Consider the following 5,658-nt stretch of genomic DNA (forward strand, 5'->3'; position numbering starts at 1 on the left):
GGCAGCTGTGATGCACCTCCTGCTCACTACACCCTTGCCAAGACGGCACAGGAGGTGTCCTGCTGCAGCTGGATGACATCCTCTGGTACCCATGCTGCTGCCTAGAGGAGAAATACCGTTGAGCCTTCCTCCTAGGAAATAAAAGGGTGCCCGAGGAGGTTGTCTTACCCTCGGTCTTCTGAACAACCATCCTGCTCAACCTCTCGCAGTACCTGGTGCTGGAACCAGCTGCCCAAGCCCAGGTGCTGCACAAGTTCCAGGAGCTACAAGACCAGCTCCAAGTGTTGTTAACCTACAGACATCAATAGAGGTCTCCACACAAAGCGCTGTGTTTGTGGGGTTCACAGCTGGCAGCGGACATTGACCTCATCCCTTGGGGAAGAAAAGGAGGGAATGTGAGAAATGAAACCCCCCAGCAGTAGCAATGTCTTCTTCTGGACGATCCTTTCTGCGCAGCAGGAAATGAAGACAGCAGCTACAAAAAAAAATGACTTTCCCACTCCGTTCCCCTTGCACTGGTTTGGCCTGGGTGACAGTTTCAGGCTCTGGGGCAGAGAATCTCCTCAGCCCAGAGACTCTCTGGGGAGAACTGAGTACACTGCACATGAAGAAGACAGTCGGAATTGATCCTCACACCTGGGAACAGTCGTGGAGGAATCGTGCATGTGTTCCGGACTGTGAGCAAGCTGGATTAGAGGAATTCATCAAAAGCAGAGTCTGGGGAATCTCACCCAACCCAGACCAAGAAGCCATTGCAAGCGGGCTTACAACAGAGCACGCTGTCACCCCTGGGACAGTGACGGCCCAGCCTGTGTGAGAGAGTTCCCTGGGAGACCTTCAGCTTTGCAAAAATGGCAATAAACTAGCTCTCTTCCTGAATGTCTGTGCAGCACTTTATTGGGGAAAGTAGGCATAGGTTGCTACCTGCTCAGCTGCAGTGGAATCAGGGCAGCATTTGGAGGTAAGATGTATCAAAACAGAATGCTTCCTGTAGCACAACATTTCTTGAACAATACCTGTAGTCTCAGACAGCATTGTTTGGAAAGGGATTATTATTACACAGCGGCCTGTGATATGAAAATTAGATGTCATGTCATGCATTGAACCTTTTGTGTTACCAGAGTTCTCATGAAGAAACATGATTCCTGTACGCTATGGTCCATCCCTGCCATGTAAGCAAATATGCACACATCCTGTAATCAAACTGCAGTTTTCTGCCATCATTCATGTCTGCCAAGTCACATAAGCACTGTTTACTTTTATATGCCTATTACTTTCCCAAAAAGCAGATATTCCTCTGCCATGAGAGAAATGTGCTTATTTATGTAATGTGGGATGGAAACATCCTTAGGTCACCACACATGCATGTGAGAAGACACACCTTGTCAAGTATGAGTCATAACACATTTTGATCGTGCTATGGATACACAGCTGGTGATAGAGTGGAAAGGTCTGGTTACACAGGGAAGGTTGACAGGTCTCTGAAGTAAGAGGATGGCACAGAGGTGGGCAGGGAGGAACAAACTGTTTGGGCTAGCATATATGGCTTGTGGCACCCCATCCCAGAACCCACCTGACAGTCCTTCCTAGCTCTGAACAAGCCTTGATAAAACCCTCCAGAGAGTTCTCACTGTACTCTCATATGTACTAATCCATTTTGCCCATGTCTGCCCAATAATGTGGGGAACGTAGAGGATGAAAACATATTTCCACAAAATTTGAATGTATGCGGCCTGTCTCCTCCTCCATATGCAGTTAGCATCACCTGGCACAGAGGGAGCAGTTTATGTTTTCCAAAATCTTCTTATTTCTCCGCTGAGGGAAAGAGGAAGGATAGAAAAGGCATTTCCTGTGCAGACATCTGCTTCTGGACCTGTGAGAGGATTCCCTCAGTCCCCTCTTAGGCTAGGATCAGCCTGGACTAGGGAGACTAGATAAGATATTAAAAAAATCACAACAAGATGAATCATAGGAAAACCTGACTTTTAATAAATTGTTCAAATCCATAAAAGTGATGTCCTCCATCTGTTATAAAAAATGTGTAATATTCTTCATGTCACTTAACTGATTCTGAACACTGTGTGGGAGAACACAGAAGAAAGATTAAACTAGGCTAGGAGGATTTCATAACATTCTGTAGCATATCCTCTCAGCAGAGTAAATAGCACTGTCTACTGCAGCTCTTCAGATTTAAATTTTTAGATTTTTATGCTGCATTCCTAAAAAGCCACAAAGAATGACACATTCCTTTGGGTCAAATTCACACTCACACAACAGTAGCAAACATTTATACAGCTGCTAGCAAAAAACTCAGCCAGCTTTACCACTGGTATTTAAGGTAATCTGCAGGAACTGGGAATTTGGAAAATAGGGCTAGATAGCTCTAAGACATTCAAATACAATGAGATGAAAGACTTACTCACTGAAAGACTTTCTTGCTGATTAAGTGATTGACCATCACTGGTTTGTATTAAGCACCTGATTTGGGTTTAGGTGAGACTTCTCCTGGCCAGCCTGTAAGGTCTATCTTTTCCAGCTGCCCTAGAATAATTCTGGGGAGTGGAAATGTTACAGAGAGTTTTTACCACATAAATCTCTCCCAGTATCAGTTAAGCTCCTTGGCCTTACGAAACAACTTTTCTTAGACTCTGTGGACTGCTGTCCTCCTGCATCCCAAGTAGGTAACCAAAGAGGAATATGAAATCTCATATAGGCTTGAACTGTCATAAGTGTATGAATGCATATAAGAGAGTTGAAGGAAAACCACGTAAATTTCACATATTAGGCCTCTCCCTTGTGGCCTGGGTACAACTTGGAAAATGGGAGTTAACTGGTAGAAGAAATGGACTGCAATATTCTGCTTGGTTCTTTTCCCCATATAAGGAAGTGCTTTTTCACCATATAAGAATGTGCTTTCTTTGCTTTTTTTTAAATGTGAGATGTGTCCTCCCCCTTCCGCACAGGACATGCCTTCCCACCCCTTTGCCAGGTTTGTTGCCCTCCTCTGGACACTTTCACAGACCTTAATATCCTTTTTACATTGTGGTGCCCAGAGCTGCACACAACAGTCAAGATAAGGCTGCACCAACACAAAAGACAGCAGGAGAATCTCCTCTTTTGACCAGCTGGCTATGCTGTGTTTAACGCACCCCATAATGTGCTTTGTCTTCTTGGCTGCCAGGGCACACTGCTGACTCCTGTTGAGCCTACTATTGACCTCCACCCCCAGATCACTTTCTGCTGAGCTGCTCTCCAGCCGCTTGTCTCCCAGATTGTACCTATGTCCAACATTACTCCATCCCAGCTGTAGAACCTGGCATTTGACTTAGCTGTATGTCATGCCATTGATGCTTTCCCAGTGCTCCAATGTATCCAGATCTCTATGCAAGGCCTCTTGTCCCTCCAGGGAATCATCAGCACCTTCCAATTTAGTATTGTCTGCAAACTTGCTGAGGATACATTCTACACCTGCATCCAGCTCACCGATAAAAATGTTGAACTGAACTGTCCCTGGAACTGAGCCCTGGGGAACACCACTGGTGACTGTCTGCCAGCCAGATGTATCCCCATTTGTTGCAACCCTTTGAACTCTACCATTGAGACAGCATCACCCAGCATAACATGAACCTGTTTATCTCACAGTTGGACAATTTGTCTGAAAGGATGCTGCAAGGGGACCATACCAGATGCCTTATTGAAATATTGAAAGATTACATCTACTGCCATCCCTTTCTTTATGCAGCAGGTGACATCATAGAAGGAGATCAGATTACTAAGGCAGGACTTTCCTTTGATGAAGCCTTCTTGACTATGCCTGATAATAGCTTTTTTCTTTACCTGCCTTTCAATAATCCCCAGGACAATATTCTCCATAACTTTTCCAGAGACTAAGGTCTGTACTTTCCTGCATCTTCTCTCATGTCCCTTTTGTAGATGAGTATAATGTTGGCTAGATCTGCATGCAGTTGCAGGGCTATCATCTTGTTGGGATCATACAAGATACCAACAACAGACCCACAAGGACCACCAAGTCCAACTCCTGGTTCCACACAGAACCACCCAATAATCACACTTGTGACTTCAGGACAGCAGATTTTGGCTTAATCAGACATTTTTTAGGAGAGCCCCATGGGATAAGGACCTTGAGGGATGCAAGAAAGCTGGTGAATATTCACGGACCACCTTACCAAGCTCAGAAGTGGACTACCCCAGTGAGAAATATGTCAGACAAATATGCCAGGAGGTTTGTGTGGATGAGCAGGGAGCTCCTGGCAAAACCCAGAACATTAAAAGGAAGTTTGCAGAAGGTGGAAGCATGGAACCCAGCAGAAATACACCATCCAAGCATGCAGAGATCCATTTAGGAATGCCAAAATCCAACTGAAGTTGAATCTGGTGCAGGACGTCAAAGGCAATAGGAAGGGCTTCTCTAAGTACATAGGTGATGAAAGGAAGGCTATGGAGAATAAAGTGGGACCACTGCTGAATGAAACAGGAAACCTAGCTTCACAGGACAGGGAAAAGGCGGGGGTCAATGTTTGTTGGTATTTTTTGAACTCAGTGTCTTTTTTGCCTGAGTCTTTACTAGCAAGACCATCCTTCAGGAATCCCAGGTCCCAGAGACCAGGAAGAAAAACTGGAGCAAGGAGGACGTACCCTTGGTGGAAGAGAATCAGGTCAGGACATATTTCACCAAATATAACATACATAAGTTGATGGACTCAGGTGGAATGCACTCACAAGCACTGAAGAAGCTGCCAGGACACTCTCAATAATCTTTGATTGGCCATGGTAACCGGGAGAAGCGCCCGAAGACTGAAGGAAAACAGGTGTCACTCCTATCTTCAAGAAAGGCAAGAATGAGAACCTGGGGAACTTCAGGCCACTCAGCATTACCTTGATCCCTGGGAAGGTGATGGAGCTAACCCTGGAAGTAATTTACAGGCACATGAAGGACAAGAAAAACATCAGGAGTAGTCAGCAGAAATTACTTCTGCTCCTCTCCAGGAGTGAGGGAACAATGCTACCCAGAGTCCACTGACATCTCAAGAGCATGGCTGAGGCATTTAGCCTATGCATTCAGAAAAGTATTTAGTCCCAAATACTGATTTTCTTTTCTTGACTTTTAACTAAGCGTGTTTGACCTTCTGTGTCTGAAGAATTTGAATGAACATCTTTTCTGTAGTAGCTATATCCCCTCTGCACATCTGTCTGCCCAGAGGTTTACTGCAAACATTTCCAACTCTTTTTAAAAACAGGTCATTTGTCTAGTTGAATCAGGCTTATATAAGACAGTTTACCAGGGTAGGCAGTGTGCATTAGCACTCTTTTATTAATGAGTTCTACACAATAAAACTGCACAATTCTTTTTGCTGTTCTCCCAGAGAACTGAGAACAGGCCAGGGGTTTAAAGCGACTTTCTAATCAAGCTGCAGCTCATTAATGGAGTCTATTTTTTAATAGTTTTTTATAGTGAGACTGCTTAAAAATACCCTTTAATTAACTCCAGTTCATTTTTGCTTACATTTCTCTTCATTTGATTTAGAGCAAAGACTGTGTGAGCTGATGTTCACAAACAGGAAGAATTATTTTATGATAACATTTTAAACAAATTAGATTTAATCTTTGTAACAAAAAGAAAAAAAAAAAGTTTAAAAA

This window comes from Oxyura jamaicensis, chromosome 4, assembly GCF_011077185.1.
Source record: "Oxyura jamaicensis isolate SHBP4307 breed ruddy duck chromosome 4, BPBGC_Ojam_1.0, whole genome shotgun sequence".
In the NCBI taxonomy this organism is placed as follows: domain Eukaryota; kingdom Metazoa; phylum Chordata; class Aves; order Anseriformes; family Anatidae; genus Oxyura; species Oxyura jamaicensis.